Here is a 20,304-nt window from a genome sequence, read left to right on the forward strand (position 1 = left end):
GAAACAACAGTTACACCAATCCAATTCAAATCATGTTTTCCAAACATTTCAAAGTTCCTAATACCACATAAGCTTCTGAGCGGAAGCATGTAATAAAAATATCAATTTTTCTGGAAAAGTAAGAGTGGATATTAGTTTTCACCTCAGATGGGACTCGAACCCACAATCCCTGACTTATAAGGCCAGTGCCTTATCCATTAGGCCACTGAGGCATAGCTTATCACTTGCAGTCTAGAGGCATTATTTAAATGTATTCAATCGTCAAACACTGGTGTCTGCACACAGGACATTTCTCAGTTCTCTCCATAAGTAAACTTCCCATTTTCATCCTCTTCCATCCCCGACTTTAACACTCTGCTCTTTGCTATAATGTAGGCTCTGCATTTCGAGCAAGTGGAGAGAAATTGGAGAACCACTTTCGACTCAACACTTCTTCTTTCCTGGATGCTTTTCTCAATAAACTGGGCTTTGACAGTGGTATCAAGCCGTCCTTGTCTTCAGCAGGGCACAGAAACAGGCACCAAGTCTCCTAACCAAGTTCAACCACACTCTGCAACTTAATAGACCAATGCTTTACAAATTAGCTAACTGTGTCATCAGCAAAGGCAGCCAATGTGCCAATCCTTTATAATTCTTCTGTAGTACTTTTCTTTCTCGTAGGCAAAATTAGCACTTTAACTGCACAAATCGAACAAAATTTTACACTTAAGGCACTCGATGAACACATACTTACACACCTTGCATTTCATCTACACACTCTTAAGCTAAATACCCATTGTGTCAAGTTAAAATTCTGCAACCCTATTACATATTCAGTGCGTGTACATAAAAGCACTTCTTCATGTCACTAACATGGACAAGATTTTAGGCTGTAGATACAATCTAAATGACTGTGCAGTATGTACTCCACTTCATGAATAATTAGGAATGAGAACATGATGGCTATAAGAGTATTGGAAGAGCCTGCTTCCATTCTGAATGGAAAGCTGAGTTGTGTGACCATTGGCAAAAACCAACCACGAAGGGACTCGAACCCTCAATCTTCTGATCCGAAGTCAGACGCCTTATCCATTAGGCTAAGAGGTCATTTGTCCTGCTGCGCTTATTTTTGTAATATAGGTGGTATGCAAGGATGGAAAATATGATATTGATAGTTATTTAGGTTTACATCCCATTGTGTTTTTTCAGCTCCTTTCAATTAAAGCACTTTTTTGGAATCTATATAATGAGAATGTCACCAGTACGATAATCTTTTGTTCTCTTTTTTGCATTTAAACCTCTTTCTTCATGAGATTAAAGCTGAGTTGTATGCTTTACATAGCTCTGGATATTTCCAGAAGTGGAGAGAAACTGTTTTGACAGTAGTACAAACTGCTCCTTTCTGGATATGCTAATTTACACACACTCAAAGGTTGTATACGTTTCATGAATCCTGACTTGCCCTATTCAAGTAGCTGAAAGCCTGTCACCACCTCTAGAAACAACAGTTACACCTATCCAATTCAAATCATTTTTTCCAAAGGAATATCTTCTGCCGGGTCAAAGTTGCATCTGACAAAGATAGGTGTTTAAAAATCTACTTTGTAGTTTCAGAACACCAACATGACTCTGAAGAGTACAGAAGTAAAATGGTACCATTTCAAAGTTCCTAATACCTCATAAGCTTCTGAGCGGAAGAATGTAATAAATATATACATTTTTCTGGAAAAGTAAGAGTGGATATTGGTTTTCACCTCAGATGGGACTCGAACCCACAATCCCTGGCTTAGGAGGCCAGTGCCTTATCCATTAGGCCACTGAGGGACAGATAAACACTTCCAGTCTGGAGGCATAATTTAAATGTATTCAATCATCAAACACTGGTGTCTGCACACAGGACATTTCTCAGTTCTCTCCATAAGTAAACTTCCCATTTTCATCCTCTTCCATCTCCGACTTTAACACTCTGCTCTGTGCTATAATGGAGGCTCTGCATTTCACGCAAGTGGAGAGAAATTGGAGGAGAACCACTTTCGACTCAACACTTCTTCTTTCCTGGATGCTTTTCTCAATAAACTGGGCTTTGACAGTGGTATCAAGCCGTCCCTGTCTTCAGCAGGACACAGAAACAGGCACCAAGTCTCCTAACCAAGTTCAACCACACTCTGCAACTTAATAGACCAATGCTTTACAAATTAGCCAACTGTGTCATCAGCAAAGGCAGCCAATGTGCCAATCCTTTATAATTCTTCTGTAGTACTTTTCTTTCTCGTAGGCAAAATTAGCACTTTAACTGCACAAATCGTACCAATTTTACACTTGAGGCACTCGATGAACACATACTTACACACCTTGCATTTCATCTACACACCCTTAAGCTAAATACCCATTGTGTCAAGTCAAAATTCGGCAACCCTATTACATTTTCAGTGCGTGTACATAAAAGCACTTCTTCATGCCACTAACATGGACAAGATTTTAGGCTGAAGATGCAATCTAAATGACTGTGCAGTTTGTACTCCACTTCATGAATATTTAGGAATGAGAACATGATGGCTATAAGGATATTGGAAGAGCCTGCTTCCATTCTGAATGGAAAGCTGAGTTGTGTGACCATTGGCAAAAACCGACCACGAAGGGACTCGAACCCTCAATCTTGTGATCCTAAGTCAGACGCCTTATCCATTAGGCCACGAGGTCATTTGTCCTGCTGTGCTTATTTTTATAATGTAGGTGGTATGCAAGGATGGAAAATATGATATTGATAGTTATTTAGGTTTACATCCCATTGTGTTTTTTCAGCTCCTTTCAAATAAAGAACTCTTTTGGAATCTATATAATGAGAATGTCACCAGTACAATAAGCTTTTGTTTTCTTTTTTGCATTTAAACCTCTTTCTTCATGAGATTAAAGCTCAGTTGTATGCTTTATATAGCTCTGGATATTTCCAGAAGTGGAGAGAAACTGTTTTGACAGTAGTACAAACTGCTCCTTTCTGGCTATGCCAATTTACACACACTCAAAGGTTGTATACGTTTCATGAATCCTGACTTGCCCTATTCAAGTAGCTGAAAGCCTGTCACCACCTCTAGAAACAACAGTTACACCAATCCAATTCAAATCATTTTTTCCAAAGGAATATCTCCTGCCGGGTCAAAGTTGCATCTGACAAAGATAGGTGTTTAAAAATCTACTTTGTAGTTTCAGAACACCGACATGACTCTGAAGAGTACAGAAGTAAAATGGTACCATTTCAAAGTTCCTAATACCACATAAGCTTCTGAGCGGAAGCATAAAATAAATATATCAATTTCTCTGGAAAAGTAAGAGTGGATATTGGTTTTCACCTCAGATGGGACTCAAACCCACAATCCCTGACTTAGGAGGCCATGGCCTTATTCATTAGGCCACTGAGGTATAGATAAACACTTGCAGTCTAGAGGCATTATTTAAATGTATTCAATCGTTAAACACTGGTGTCTGCACACAGGACATTTCTCAGTTCTCTCCATAAGTAAACTTCCCATTTTCATCCTCTTCCATCCCCGACTTTAACACTCTGCTCTGTGCTATAATGTAGGCTCTGCATTTCGAGCAAGTGGAGAGAAATTGGAGGAGAACCACTTTCGACTCAACACTTCTTCTTTCCGGGATGCTTTTCTCAATAAATTGGGCTTTGACAGTGGTATCAAGCCGTCCTTGTCTTCAGCAGGACACAGAAACAGGCACCAAGTCTCCTAACCAAGTTCAACCACACTCTGCAACTTAATAGACCAATGCTTTACAAATTAGCCAACTGTGTCATCAGCAAAGGCAGCCAATGTGCCAATCCTTTATAATTCTTCTGTAGTACTTTTCTTTCTCGTAGGCAAAATTAGCACTTTAACTGCACAAATTGTACAGATTTTACACTTGAGGCACTCCATGAACACATACTCACACACCTTGCATTTCATCTACACACCCTTAAGCTAAATACCCATTGTGTCAAGTCAAAATTCTGCAACCCTATTACATATTCAGTGCGTGTACATAAAAGCACTTCTTCATGCCACTAACATGGACAAGATTTTAGGCTGAAGATGCAATCTAAATGACTGTGCAGTTTGTACTCCACTTCATGAATAATTAGGAATGAGAACATGATGGCTATAAGAGTATTGGAAGATCCTGCTTCCATTCTGAATGGAAAGCTGAGTTGTGTGACCATTGGCGAAAACCGACCACGAAGGGACTCGAACCCTCAAACTTGTGATCCGAAGTCAGACGCCTTATCCATTAGGCCACGAGGTCATTTGTCCTGCTGTGCTTATTTTTATAATGTAGGTGGTATGCAAGGATGGAAAATATGATATTGATAGTTATTTAGGTTTACATCCCATTGTGTTTTTTCATCTCCTTTCAATTAAAGCACTCTTTTGGAATCTATATAATGAGAATGTCACCAGTACAATACGCTTTTGTTTTCTTTTTTGCATTTAAACCTCTTTCTTCATGAGATTAAAGCTCAGTTGTATGCTTTACATAGCTCTGGATATTTCCAGAAGTGGAGAGAAACTGTTTTGACAGTAGTACAAACTGCTCCTTTCTGGATATACCAATTTACACACACTCAAAGGTTGTATACGTTTCATGAATCCTGACTTGCCCTATTCAAGTAGCTGAAAGCCTGTCACCACCTCTAGAAACAACAGTTACACCAATCCAATTCAAATCATGTTTTCCAAAGGAATATTGTCTGCCGGGTCAAAGTTGCATCTGACAAAGATAGGTGTTTAAAAATCTACTTTGTAGTTTCAGAACACCAACATGACTCTGAAGAGTACAGAAGTAAAATGGTACCATTTCAAAGTTCCTAATACCACATAAGCTTCTGAGCGGAAGCATGTAATAAAAATATCAATTGTTCTGGAAAAGTAAGACTGGATATTGGTTTTCACCTCAGATGGGACTCGAACCCACAATCCCTGGTTTAGAAGGCCAGTGCCTTATCCATTAGGCCACTGAGGCATCGATAAACAATTGCAGTCTAGAGGCATTATTTAAATGTATTCAATCATCAAACACTGGTGTCTGCACACAGGACATTTCTCAGTACTCTCCATAAGTAAACTTCCCATTTTCGACCTCTTCCATCCCCGACTTTAACACTCTGCTCTTTGCTATAATGTAGGCTCTGCATTTCGAGCAAGTGGAGAGAAATTGGAGGAGAACCACTTTCGACTCAACACTTCTTCTTTCCTGGATGCTTTTCTCAATAAACTGGGCTTTGACAGTGGTATCAAGCCGTCCTTGTCTTCAGCAGGACACAGAAACAGGCACCAAGTCTCCTAACCAAGTTCAACCACACTCTGCAACTTAATAGACCAATGCTTTACAAATTAGCCAACTGTGTCATCAGCAAAGGCAGCCAATGTGCCAATCCTTTATAATTCTTCTGTAGTACTTTTCTTTCTCGTAGGCAAAATTAGCACTTTAACTGCACAAATCGTACCAATTTTACACTTGAGGCACTCGATGAACACATACTTACACACCTTGCATTTCATCTACACACCCTTAAGCTAAATACCCATTGTGTCAAGTCAAAATTCGGCAACCCTATTACATTTTCAGTGCGTGTACATAAAAGCACTTCTTCATGCCACTAACATGGACAAGATTTTAGGCTGAAGATGCAATCTAAATGACTGTGCAGTTTGTCCTCCACTTTATGAATAATTAGGAATGAGAACATGATGGCTATAAGAGTATTGGAAGAGCCTGCTTCCATTCTGAATGGAAAGCTGAGTTGTGTGACCATTGGCAAAAACCAACAACGAAGGGACTCGAACCCTCAATCTTGTGAACCGGAGTCAGACGCCTTATCCATTAGGCCACGAGGTCATTTGTCCTGCTGTGCTTATTTTTATAATGTAGGTGGTATGCAAGGATGGAAAATATGATATTGATAGTTATTTAGGTTTACATCCCATTGTGTTTTTTCAGCTCCTTTCAAATAAAGAACTCTTTTGGAATCTATATAATGAGAATGTCACCAGTACAATAAGCTTTTGTTTTCTTTTTTGCATTTAAACCTCTTTCTTCATGAGATTAAAGCTCAGTTGTATGCTTTATATAGCTCTGGATATTTCCAGAAGTGGAGAGAAACTGTTTTGACAGTAGTACAAACTGCTCCTTTCTGGATATGCCAATTTACACACACTCAAAGGTTGTATACGTTTCATGAATCCTGACTTGCCCTATTCAAGTAGCTGAAAGCCTGTCACCACCTCTAGAAACAACAGTTACACCAATCCAATTCAAATCATTTTTTCCAAAGGAATATCTCCTGCCGGGTCAAAGTTGCATCTGACAAAGATAGGTGTTTAAAAATCTACTTTGTAGTTTCAGAACACCGACATGACTCTGAAGAGTACAGAAGTAAAATGGTACCATTTCAAAGTTCCTAATGCCACATAAGCTTCTGAGCGGAAGCATAAAATAAATATATCAATTTCTCTGGAAAAGTAAGAGTGGATATTGGTTTTCACCTCAGATGGGACTCGAACCCATAATCCCTGAAGTAGGAGGCCATGGCCTTATTCATTAGGCCACTGAGGCATAGATAAACACTTACAGTCTAAAGGCATTATTTAAATGTATTCAATCGTTAAACACTGGTTTCTGCACACAGGACATTTCTCAGTTCTCTCCATAAGTAAACTTCCCATTTTCATCCTCTTCCATTCCCGACTTTAACACTCTGCTCTGTGCTATAATGTAGGCTCTGCATTTCGAGCAAGTGGAGAGAAATTGGAGGAGAACCACTTTCGACTCAACACTTCTTCTTTCCAGGATGCTTTTCTCAATAAATTGGGCTTTGACAGTGGTATCAAGCCGTCCTTGTCTTCAGCAGGACACAGAAACAGGCACCAAGTCTCCTAACCAAGTTCAACCACACTCTGCAACTTAATAGACCAATGCTTTACAAATTAGCCAACTGTGTCATCAGCAAAGGCAGCCAATGTGCCAATCCTTTATAATTCTTCTGTAGTACTTTTCTTTCTCGTAGGCAAAATTAGCACTTTAACTGCACAAATTGTACAGATTTTACACTTGAAGCACTCCATGAACACATACTCACACACCTTGCATTTCATTTACACACCCTTAAGCTAAATACCCATTGTGTCAAGTCAAAATTCTGCAACCCTATTACATATTCAGTGCGTGTACATAAAAGCACTTCTTCATGCCACTAACATGGACAAGATTTTAGGCTGAAGATGCAATCTAAATGACTGTGCAGTTTGTACTCCACTTCATGAATAATTAGGAATGAGAACATGATGGCTATAAGAGTATTGGAAGAGCCTGCTTCCATTCTGAATGGAAAGCTGAGTTGTGTGACCATTGGCAAAAACCGACCACGAAGGGACTCGAACCCTCAAACTTGTGATCCGAAGTCAGACGCCTTATCCATTAGGCCACGAGGTCATTTGTCCAGCAGTGCTTATTTTTATAATGTAGGTGGTATGCAAGGATGGAAAATATGATATTGATAGTTATTTAGGTTTACATCCCATTGTGTTTTTTCATCTCCTTTCAATTAAAGCACTCTTTTGGAATCTATATAATGAGAATGTCACCAGTACAATAAGCTTTTGTTTTCTTTTTTGCATTTAAACCTCTTTCTTCATGAGATTAAAGCTCAGTTGTATGCTTTACATAGCTCTGGATATTTCCAGAAGTGGAGAGAAACTGTTTTGACAGTAGTACAAACTGCTCCTTTCTGGATATACCAATTTACACACACTCAAAGGTTGTATGCGTTTCATGAATCCTGACTTGCCCTATTCAAGTAGCTGAAAGCCTGTCACCACCTCTAGAAACAACAGTTACACCAATCCAATTCAAATCATGTTTTCCAAAGGAATATTGTCTGCCGGGTCAAAGTTGCATCTGACAAAGATAGGTGTTTAAAAATCTACTTTGTAGTTTCAGAACACCAACATGACTCTGAAGAGTACAGAAGTAAAATGGTACCATTTCAAAGTTCCTAATACCACATAAGCTTCTGAGCGGAAGCATGTAATAAAAATATCAATTTTTCTGGAAAAGTAAGACTGGATATTGGTTTTCACCTCAGATGGGACTCGAACCCACAATCCCTGGTTTAGAAGGCCAGTGCCTTATCCATTAGGAGACTGAGGCATAGATAAACACTTGCAGTCTAGAGGCATTATTTAAATGTATTCAATCGTCAAACACTGGTGTCTGCACACAGGACATTTCTCAGTACTCTCCATAAGTAAACTTCCCATTTTCATCCTCTTCCATCCCCGACTTTAACACTCTGCTCTTTGCTATAATGTAGGCTCTGCATTTCGAGCAAGTGGAGAGAAATTGGAGGAGAACCACTTTCGACTCAACACTTCTTCTTTCCTGGATGCTTTTCTCAATAAACTGGGCTTTGACAGTGGTATCAAGCCGTCCTTGTCTTCAGCAGGACACAGAAACAGGCACCAAGTCTCCTAACCAAGTTCAACCACACTCTGCAACTTAATAGACCAATGCTTTACAAATTAGCCAACTGTGTCATCAGCAAAGGCAGCCAATGTGCCAATCCTTTATAATTCATCTGTAGTACTTTTCTTTCTCGTAGGCAAAATTAGCACTTTAACTGCACAAATCGTACCAATTTTACACTTGAGGCACTCGATGAACACATACTTACACACCTTGCATTTCATCTACACACCCTTAAGCTAAATACCCATTGTGTCAAGTCAAAATTCGGCAACCCTATTACATTTTCAGTGCGTGTACATAAAAGCACTTCTTCATGCCACTAACATGGACAAGATTTTAGGCTGAAGATACAATCTAAATGACTGTGCAGTATGTACTCCACTTCATGAATAATTAGGAATGAGAACATGATGGCTATAAGAGTATTGGAAGAGCCTGCTTCCATTCTGAATGGAAAGCTGAGTTGTGTGACCATTGGCAAAAACCGACCACGAAGGGACTCGAACCCTCAATCTTCTGATCCGAAGTCAGACACCTTATCCATTAGGCCAAGAGGTCATTTGTCCTGCTGCGCTTATTTTTGTAATATAGGTGGTATGCAAGGATGGAAAATATGATATTGATAGTTATTTAGGTTTACATCCCATTGTGTTTTTTCAGCTCCTTTCAATTAAAGCACTCTTTTGGAATCTATATAATGAGAATGTCACCAGTACGATAAGCTTTTGTTCTCTTTTTTGCATTTAAACCTCTTTCTTCATGAGATTAAAGCTCAGTTGTATGCTTTACATAGCTCTGGATATTTCCAGAATTGGAGACAAACTTTTTTGACAGTAGTACAAACTGCTCCTTTCTGGATATGCCAATTTACACACACTCAAAGGTTGTATACGTTTCATGAATCCTGACTTGCCCTATTCAAGTAGCTGCAAGCCTGTCACCACCTCTAGAAACAACAGTTACACCAATCAAATTCAAATCATGTTTTCCAAAGGAATATTGTCTGCCGGGTCAAAGTTGCATCTGACAAAGATAGGTGTTTAAAAATCTACTTTGTAGTTTCAGAACACCAACATGACTCTGAAGAGTACAGAAGTAAAATGGTACCATTTCAAAGTTCCTAATACCACATAAGCTTCTGAGCGGAAGCATGTAATAAAAATATCAATTTTTCTGGAAAAGTAAGACTGGATATTGGTTTTCACCTCAGATGGGACTCGAACCCACAATCCCTGGTTTAGAAGGCCAGTGCCTTATCCATTAGGACACTGAGGCATAGATAAACACTTGCAGTCTAGAGGCATTATTTAAATGTATTCAATCGTCAAACACTGGTGTCTGCACACAGGACATTTCTCAGTACTCTCCATAAGTAAACTTCCCATTTTCATCCTCTTCCATCCCCCACTTTAACACTCTGCTCTTTGCTATAATGTAGGCTCTGCATTTCGAGCAAGTGGAGAGAAATTGGAGGAGAACCACTTTCGACTCAACACTTCTTCTTTCCTGGATGCTTTTCTCAATAAACTGGGCTTTGACAGTGGTATCAAGCCGTCCTTGTCTTCAGCAGGACACAGAAACAGGCACCAAGTCTCCTAACCAAGTTCAACCACACTCTGCAACTTAATAGACCAATGCTTTACAAATTAGCCAACTGTGTCATCAGCAAAGGCAGCCAATGTGCCAATCCTTTATAATTCATCTGTAGTACTTTTCTTTCTCGTAGGCAAAATTAGCACTTTAACTGCACAAATCGTACAGATTTTACACTTGAGGCACTCCATGAACACATACTTACACACCTTGCATTTCATCTACACACCCTTAAGCTAAATACCCATTGTGTCAAGTTAAAATTCGGCAAATCTATTACATATTCAGTGCGTGTACATAAAAGCACTTCTTCATGCCACTAACATGGACAATATTTTAGGCTAAAGATACAATCTAAATGACTGTGCAGTATGTACTCCACTTCATGAATAATTAGGAATGAGAACATGATGGCTATAAGAGTATTGGAAGAGCCTGCTTCCATTCTGAATGGAAAGCTGAGTTGTGTGACCATTGGTAAAAACCGACCACGAAGGGACTCGTAACCCCAATCTTGTGATCCGAAGTCAGACGCCTTATCCATTAGGCCACAAAGTCATTTGTTCTGCTGTGCTTATTTTTATAATGTAGGTGGTATGCAAGGATGGAAAATATGATATTGATAGGTATTTAGGTTTACATCCCATTGTGTTTTTTCAGCTCCTTTCAATTAAAGCACTCTTTTGGAATCTATATAATGAGAATGTCACCAGTACGATAAGCTTTTGTTTTCTTTTTTGCATTTAAACCTCTTTCTTCATGAGATTAAAGCTCAGTTGTATGCTTTACATAGCTCTGGATATTTCCAGAAGTGGAGAGAAACTGTTTAGACAGTAGTACAAACTGCTCCTTTCTGGATATGCCAATTTACACACACTCAAAGGTTGTATACGTTTCATGAATCCTGACTTGCCCTATTCAAGTAGCTGAAAGCCTGTCACCACCTCTAGAAACAACAGTTACACCAATCCAATTCAAATAATTTTTTCCAAAGAAATATCTTCTGCCGGGTCAAAGTTGCATCTGACAAAGATAGGTGTTTAAAAATCTACTTTGTAGTTTCAGAACACCAACATGACTCTGAAGAGTACAGAAGTAAAATGGTACCATTTCAAAGTTCGTAATACCTCATAAGCTTCTGAGCGGAAGCATGTAATAAATATATCAATTTTTCTGGAAAAGTAAGAGTGGATATTGGTTTTTCCCTCAGATGGGTCTCGAACCCACAAACCCTGGCTTAGGAGGCCAGTGCCTTATACATTAGGCCACTGAGGCACAGATAAACACTTGCATTCTAGAGGCAATATTTAAATGCATTCAATCGTCAAACACTGGTGTCTGCACACAGGACATTTCTCAGTTCTCTCCATAAGTAAACTTCCCATTTTCATCCTCTTCCATCCCCGACTTTAACACTCTGTTATGTGCTATAATGGAGGCTCTGCATTTCGAGCAAGTGGAGAGAAATTGGAGGAGAACCACTTTCGACTCAACACTTCTTCTTTCCTGGATGCTTTTCTCAATAAACTGGGCTTTGACAGTGGTATCAAGCCGTCCTTGTCTTCAGCAGGACACAGAAAAAGGCACCAAGTCTCCTAACCAAGTTCAACCACACTCTGCAACTTAATAGACCAATGCTTTACAAATTAGCCAACTGTGTCATCAGCAAAGGCAGCCAATGTGCCAATCCTTTATAATTCTTCTGTAGTACTTTTCTATCTCGTAGGCAAAATTAGCACTTTAACTGCACAAATCATACAGATTTTACACTTAAGGCACTCCATGAACACATACTTACACACCTTGCATTTCATCTACACACCCTTAAGCTAAAAACCCATTCTGTCAAGTCAAAATTCTGCAAACCTATTACATATTCAGTGCGTGTACATAGAAGCACTTTTTAATGCCACTAAAATGGACAAGATTTTAGGCTGAAGATGCAATCTAAATGACTGTGCAGTATGTACTCCACTTCATGAATAATTAGGAATGAGAACATGATGGCTATAAGAGTATTGGAAGAGCCTGCTTCCATTCTGAACGGAAAGCTGAGTTGTGTGACCATTGGCAAAAACCAACCACGAAGGGACTCAAACCCTCAATCTTCTGATCCGAAGTCAGACGCCTTATCCATTAGGCCACGCAGTCATATGTCCTGCTGTGCTTATTTTTATAATGTAGGTGGTATGCAAGGATGGAAAATATGATATTCATAGTTATTTAGGTTTACATCCCATTGTGTTTTTTCAGCTCCTTTCAATTAAAGCACTCTTTTGGAATCTATATAATGAAAATGTCACCAGTACGATAAGCTTTTGTTTTCTTTTTTGCATTTAAACCTCTTTCTTCATGAGATTAAAGCTCAGTTGTATGCTTTATATAGCTCTGGATATTTCCAGAAGTGGAGAGAAACTGTTTTGACAGTAGTACAAACTGCTCCTTTCTGGATATGCCAATTTACACACGCTCAAAGGTTGTATATGTTTCATGAATCCTGACTTGCCCTATTCAAGTAGCTGAAAGCCTGTCACCACCTCTAGAAACAACAGTTACACCAATCCAATTCAAATCATTTTTTCCAAAGGAATATCTTCTGCCGGGTCAAAGTTGCATCTGACAAAGATAGGTGTTTAAAAATCTACTTTGTAGTTTCAGACCACCAACATGACTCTGAAGAGTACAGAAGTAAAATGGTACCATTTCAAAGTTCCTAATACCACATAAGCTTCTGAGCGGAAGCATGTAATAAATATATCATTTTTTCTGGAAAAGTAAGAGTGGATATTGGTTTTTACCTCAGATGGGACTCAAACCCACAATCCCTGGACTAGGAGGCCAGTGCCTTATCCATTAGGCCACTGAGGCACAGATAAACATTCACAGTCTAGAGGCAATATTTAAATGTATTCAATCGTCAAACACTGGTGTCTGCACACAAGACATTTCTCTGTTCTCTCCATAAGTAAACTTCCCATTTTCATCCTCTTCCATCCCCGACTTTAACACTCTGTTCTGTGCTATAATGTAGGCTCTGCATTTCGAGCAAGTGGAGAGAAATTGGAGGAGAACCACTTTCGACTCAACACTTCTTCTTTCCTGGATGCTTTTCTCAATAAACTGGGCTTTGACAGTGGTATCAAGCCGTCCTTGTCTTCAGCAGGACACAGAAAAAGGCACCAAGTCTCCTAACCAAATTCAACCAAACTCTGCAACTTAATAGACCAATGCTTTACAAATTAGCCAACTGTCTCATCAGCAAAGGCAGCCAATGTGCCAATCCTTTATAATTCTTCTGTAGTACTTTTCTATCTTGTAGGCAAAATTAGCACTTTAACTGCACAAATCATACAGATTTTACACTTAAGGCACTCCATGAACACATACTTACACACCTTGCATTTCATCTACACACCCTTAAGCTAAAAACCCATTCTGTCAAGTCACAATTCTGCAAACCTATTACATATTCAGTGCGTGTACATAGAAGCACTTTTTAATGCCACTAAAATGGACAAGATTTTAGGCTGAAGATGCAATCTAAATGACTGTGCAGTATGTACTCCACTTCATGAATAATTAGGAATGAGAACATGATGGCTATAAGAGTATTGGAAGAGCCTGCTTCCATTCTGAACGGAAAGCTGAGTTGTGTGACCATTGGCAAAAACCGACCACGAAGGCACTCGATCCTTCAATCTTCTGATCCGAAGTCAGACGCCTTATCCATTAGGCCACGCAGTCATATGTCCTGCTGAGCTTATTTTTTTAATGTAGGTGGTATGCAAGGATGGAAAATATGATATTCATAGTTATTTAGGTTTACATCCCATTGTGTTTTTTCAGCTCCTTTTAATTAAAGCACTCTTTTGGAATCTATATAATGAGAATGTCACCAGTACGATAAGCTTTTGTTTTCTTTTTGCATTTAAACCTCTTTCTTCATGAGATTAAAGCTCAGTTGTATGCTTTACATAGCTCTGGATATTTCCAGAAGTGGAGAGAAACTGTTTTGACAGTAGTACAAACTGCTCCTTTCTGGATATGCCAATTTACACACACTCAAAGGTTGTATACATTTCATGAATCCTGACTTGCACTATTCAAGTAGCTGAAAGCCTGTCACCACCTCTAGAAACAACAGTTACACCAATCCTATTCAAATCACTTTTTTCCAAAGGAATATCTTCTGCCGGATCAAAGTTGCATCTGACAAAGATAGGTGTTTAAAAATCTACTTTGTAGTTTCAGAACACCAACATGACCCTGAAGAGTACAGAAGTAAAATAGTACCATTTCAAAATTCCTAATACCTCATAAGCTTCTGAGCGGAAGCATGTAATAAATATATAAATTTTTCTGGAAACGTATGGCCGAGATACCCGCCACCCCCTCTCAACACAATCCCCAAGAATTGGGAAACCGGAAACAGTTCTTGAACTTTTGGAAGGCGGGAAGGGAGTCACCCTTCCCGGCCGTATTTATTAAAATATGAAACAAAAGAAAACATTAAAATAACAGTTTCATATAATGTACAATTTCATTTCCACATTACGATGTTGGCTAACCTTAACAGATCTCTAATACAAAGGTTCTCCTAGCCGAACTAACATCCTACAAAACATTTGACTTGAAATTGTACATCCTAACGTTAAGGGCCAACGGCAAGGTCGTAACCGGTGTCAGATCCCTAAACCAGAAATACCCCCCTCACTTGTGAGAGGGGCGACCGCACAGAGGCGTACCTCAAGTGCATTTAGCGATTTCCCTTTGTACTTGACGGGGGCCCAAATAAACTCGACGCCATTTAACGGTCGTTCGAGGACTCGTGTGAGGTGTCTAAAAGGTATCGTAAACCCCCTCCCACACCCCACACAACTTACCCATCTGCCGTCGCAGATGTCCTGGCCCCGGGAAATTCCCCAGGAGGGGCCGTAGCCCCTCCTATCCAGGAAGGGGCCTTGACCACCTTTCCTTTCCTTCCGGCGGCCTCTCCTTAGACAGGACCGCCTCCCCGTTGAGGGGCCAATTGGCCACCTCCCCCGCGCGCTCCCATCCGTAATGGGTGACGCCCCCTCATAGGGATCTTCCAATTACTGCTCACCGATCATGACCTTACCGCCCGACCAAAATAAATACGACAGTTCTACCTAAGTTACTAAGATCTATAAAGCAAAACAACATTTATTATCAAGCGTAAATACTGATCAATCCTTGTTCAAAATTACTTTATTAGCAAAACATACTGAAAATAATCAATCTTTATTGCATCGTTAAGAACTTTCACGACAATCATCACAACCTGTAAGAAAGCAGAGAAAACCAAAGATACCATATCAACTGTATTTACAACGAATCGCTGTCCTCAGGGGCTGGTGGGTGGGTCAAAATTGCTCTTCGTTCCGTCTCGAGCTCACGTGCAGCGGGGAAGTGCAGCTTCAGAGCACAGGAACAAGAGGATGCTTTGTTGGCTTCCGCTCCTTTTATCCGTCTTCAGGGTGGGCGTGAACCCGCCCCCGCCTGCCTCCAAGGGCGTGGCCGGCCGTGTTGGTGTCTAGGCCAGCCCACTCGAGGGCGGGAAAAAGGCGCGCCCCGGCTACGCCGCTTCGGGCATACCAGCCGAGACTCGCCTCCCGCCCAAGATGGCTTCCCGGGGGGATCGTGGTACTCGACCATACGTTCGGGGGGACCGATTGGTCGCCCCTTTCCATATGGCCGAGATACCCGCCACCCCCTCTCAACACAATCCCCAAGAATTGGGAAACCGGAAACAGTTCTTGAACTTTTGGAAGGCGGGAAGGGAGTCACCCTTCCCCGCCGTATTTATTAAAACATGAAACAAAAGAAAACATTAAAATAACAGTTTCATATAATGTACAATTTCATTTCCACATTACGATGTTGGCTAACCTTAACAGATCTCTAATACAAAGGTTCTCCTAGCCGAACTAACATCCTACAAAACATTTGACTTGAAATTGTACATCCTAACGTTAAGGGCCAACGGCAAGGTCGTAACCGGTGTCAGATCCCTAAACCAGAAATACCCCCCTCACTTGTGAGAGGGGCGACCGCACAGAGGCGTACCTCAAGTGCATTTACCAATTTCCCTTTGTACTTGACGGGGGCCCAAATAAACTCGACGCCATTTAACGGTCGTTCGAGGACTCGTGTGAGGTGTCTAAAAGGTAGCGTAAACCCCCTCCCGCACCCCACACAACTTACCCATCTGCCGTCGCAGATGTCCTGGCCCCGGGAAATTCCCCAGGAGGGGCCGTAGCCCCTCCTATCCAGGAAGGGGCCTTGACCACCTTTCCTTTCCTTCCGGCGGCCTCTCCTTAGACAGGACCACCTCCCCGTTGAGGGGCCAATTGGCCACCTCCCCCGCGCGCTCCCATCCGTAATGGGTGACGCCCCCTCGTAGGGATCTTCCAATTACTGCTCACCGATCATGACCTTACCGCCACAGGCCGGATAGTTGACCGGCTATCCGGACCCCCCACAAAACACTCCTACCTAAAGGTCATGCTGTAAACTCCTTAACCATGCTATGAAGTCTCCTATGAATAATTCGTTCCCCACCCGGGACAAATGAACACCGTCCCCCAAATACATACTGTCCCCTTTAATACCACCATGCGAGACAGAATGCAGTGTACTTGAACGAAACAATCTACTCATTTTATTATTAATTTTCCTTACTGAATGATTCAACGCAGAAACAGAAATAGCCCCCCGCCACACTTTCCGTGGGATCATATGGGACCATGCAATTGTGCACCCTGGAACTCTTCTCGCCAACCAACTTACCGTGGAAAGCATCGCCTCAAGAAGGAGTCGTCTACCAGTGGTCACCAAATCATTGCCCCCAAGATGTACTATGACTACAGACGGCGGTGACCTTGTCCGCCCTAACAAACCCTCGAAAAATGATCGAAACTGGTCAATACAGAGCCCGCCCTTTCCGTAGAAGGACACACTGTACCCGTATTCCCCAGCCACGTGAATCATGTCACCTGCTTTGAATACGTCCGCGGCACGCCTCACGTATGAGTGGCCCACGACCCACACCTCCTTTTTCACAGCCGGCAATGTCTGACCGCTGGCCCCCCGGTGTCGGGTCGACTGGACAGTCCGCCCCGCCTCGTAGGCTTGCGCAACTGAAAACCAAACAAAAACAAGAAGCGTGAGTATATCGTTACAGCTTCACAACATGTGCAACCGTACATACCTCTTATAACAGTTCGAGGACCAACGCCCCACACGTTTTATTTGTTCAACATTCAGACCCCTGGCTGTAGCTTCCGTAGCAGCCCCTATCCGAAAGGAATGGGTCCCAAAGTCGCCGGGGTTCAAGCCCGCGGCAGAAATCGACATCGCAAGCACCCGCTGAAACTGAAACCTCGTCAGTGGGGTGGCGTCAGCGTGTCTTAACAAGGTCCCCCCCCATGCTGCCACCCTCTGCGCTAAATATGCTTCTACGCACCCAACAGGGCACATGGCAGACCCGGGGATCCTCTGGATGATTACGCAGTCCCCGATTGTATCCTGATCGGATTTGGACTTTACAAACGAGACCGTCATCGTCTCCTCTCTGACCTGAATGTGTTCCCGGCACAGTCCCCCCATCGTATCCTGCTTGTTCTTTGCCACTAATTCGCTTACCCGCATAGCCCCATGGAATGCTAATGCAAATGCGGCTCGGAACAACACTGCTTCGTACTGGGATGAACATGTTACCGGTAGCACGGATAATAACAGGGCCAACCTATCCAAACCTATCGGGTGCCTATCGTCTACTCTGCGACCCTCAAGGCGTTGCCACCCCCGTAGCGCTTTCTGCACAACGAAAGACGCTGTCGGGTCCTGGATCCCATGAGCCCTTGCCATGAAGGAAATGGCGGCCCGATGCCTCTGGGCCGTAGCTACTGACTTGCCTGCGTGACGTAAAGAGAGCAGGAATCCTACTACAGACTCTTCCAGACCCCAAAGCTCCCTCCCGGAAGTACCCAAAAAGGCCCAATAGGAACGGAACGCCCCTTCATATGCCTTCCTCGTCCTGGGTGCTAAACTCTCTCCCACGAGGTCTTGTAGTTCGGGGCACCGAGAGACCAGAGAGCTTCGGGAAAGGGTGCCGCCACCGGGTCCGCTGTGGGCAGAAAACCCCAGAAGGCCTGCATACGGAAACGAGAGAGCGCATCAGCCGCTTGGTTCATCACCCCCGGCACGTGCCGCGCCCTAAACAGTACATTTAGTTGCATGCACAACAACACAATTTCCTTGAGTAATCGGAGAATCAATTTGCAACGTGCTGCCTGACTATTGATACACTCAACCACGGTCATGTTATCAGACCAGAAAACCACAGAGTGACCCCTAAACCCTTCTGGCCATGTTCTCAAGGCCACCAGAATAGGGAATAGTTCGAAAAAAGCAATGTTACTCGTCAACCCGCACTCATGCCACCATGACGGCCATTTTTGAGCCGACCATTGTGTACCCAATATGGCGCCAAAACCCACACTCCCCGCCGAGTCTGTCCATAGTCCCAACTCCTCGGAAGACACTGCTGGTTTATTCCAGACAATTCGACCATTGAAATCCGCCAGGAATGCAATCCAAATGCGCATGTCCTGGCGAACCTCTGCCGAGAGTCTCGTACGATGATGTCCTTCCTTCAAGCCGACCATGGACTGTGCAATCGAGCGGGAAAAGGGGCGCGCCATCGGCATTACTCTTAGGGCAAAATTCAACTGACCCACCACCTGTTGCAATTGATGCAAGTTCACTTTCGTTGCACGAATACATGTCTCAAGGGATAACCTGAATTTTAACACCTTTTCTTTAGGTAAACGAAAACAACCTTCCACTGAGTCGAGCTCGATCCCCAGAAACTCGATCAAGGTCGAGGGACCGACAGTCTTACCTGGCGCCAATGGCACACCAAATTGATTCATTAGGACACAAAATTCATGTAAGGCCTGTCCACACTCAGAATCCCCGGCTGCCCCCAGAAACAGAAAGTCATCGAGATAGTGCATAACATGTTGAAAACCTGTCTTCCTCGTGAATACCCACTGCAGAAAACAACTGAATTTCTCGAAATAGGCACATGAAATCGAGCATCCCATTGGCATACATTTATCCATGTAATAGCGACCCTGAAACTGGAAACCAAGGAGACGCTGATCGTCTGGGTGTACCGGGAGCAACCGGAACGCTGACTCGATGTCCGATTTGGCCATCAGCGTCCCGGGCCCCAGGCGATTCAACATGGCGACGGCCTCATCGAAAGATGCGTACCGCACCGAACATACTTCCGGATCTATCGCATCATTTACGGAAAGACCATGTGGGGCTGACAAATTGTGCATCAGCCGAAACTCCCCCGGGTCCTTCTTGGGAACCACCCCTATAGGAGAACACACAAAATTAGCAACTGGCGGAAAATCGAATGGACCGGCGACACGACCTCGAGTCACCTCTTTCCTAATCTTTACCTGAACCACCGCCGTGTGCTGTAAGACCGACATTTGATTCTTACAGTCCGGTACCCCCTGAAAATCCCCCACTGGGATGCGGAAACCATATGAAAACCCGTTCCGCAACACCCCAGCGGAAGCATAATCTGGGTATTCGCTGAGCCAAGGAATCATTGCCATGGTATCAATCGGGGTCGGTAAAGGCGCCCCTCGGACTATATTAGACCTGTTTGGCGCCTCCCTTACCACCGTTATCACCCGTTTTGGCTCTGCACATGGACTCAGGATGGGATGGCTGCCCGCATCCCCCACACTCATGTCTGAATTTGCATGACCCCTGGGGCCTGGTACATTTGCCCCTGTTAAAATTCCAACATATCCCCCTTTTACCTGTGTTGCCACTCGGCTTCGTGTGGGACTCGTTACCTGTACCTGTCCGAAAGGGCGTCCCAGAGTTTTGGCGGGAGGATTCCCCCCCGTTACTCCCTACTAAAGGCACCTTCAACATCCCTGTACTCTCCATTTTTTGCCAAGACACAGAGTCGTAACAGTCCCAGGATAACAACGGGTTGTGTTCCTTAGCTTTTCTAAACAGATTATCATAGCAGAACCACTGATTGCCCCCATATGCCACAGAATACTCCATAATACGTGACTGATAGATGGGTAACTCGGTCAACAACTCAGGTCTGCGTTCCCCCATGATGGAAGTAAAAATTCCCCACGCTCTGCCCCA

At 42.7% G+C, this 20,304-nt stretch overlaps 4 non-coding genes across 4 annotated transcripts; all 4 read right to left on the minus strand.

Annotated features, from left to right (window-relative positions):
* Window positions 1–139: 139 nt before the first annotated feature.
* On the minus strand, window positions 140–212 carry TRNAI-UAU (transfer RNA isoleucine (anticodon UAU)). Its single transcript has one exon. It is a non-coding gene; the product is annotated as a tRNA-Ile (tRNA).
* Window positions 213–1,729: 1,517 nt separating this feature from the next.
* TRNAR-CCU (transfer RNA arginine (anticodon CCU)) lies at window positions 1,730–1,803 on the minus strand. The gene has a single exon. It is a non-coding gene; the product is annotated as a tRNA-Arg (tRNA).
* Window positions 1,804–4,916: 3,113 nt separating this feature from the next.
* On the minus strand, window positions 4,917–4,989 carry TRNAR-UCU (transfer RNA arginine (anticodon UCU)). Its single transcript has one exon. It is a non-coding gene; the product is annotated as a tRNA-Arg (tRNA).
* Window positions 4,990–12,164: 7,175 nt separating this feature from the next.
* Window positions 12,165–12,237, minus strand: TRNAR-UCG (transfer RNA arginine (anticodon UCG)). The gene has a single exon. It is a non-coding gene; the product is annotated as a tRNA-Arg (tRNA).
* Window positions 12,238–20,304: the final 8,067 nt, after the last annotated feature.

This window comes from Lissotriton vulgaris, chromosome 5 (assembly GCF_964263255.1).
Source record: "Lissotriton vulgaris chromosome 5, aLisVul1.2, whole genome shotgun sequence".
Classification (NCBI taxonomy): Eukaryota; Metazoa; Chordata; class Amphibia; order Caudata; family Salamandridae; genus Lissotriton; species Lissotriton vulgaris.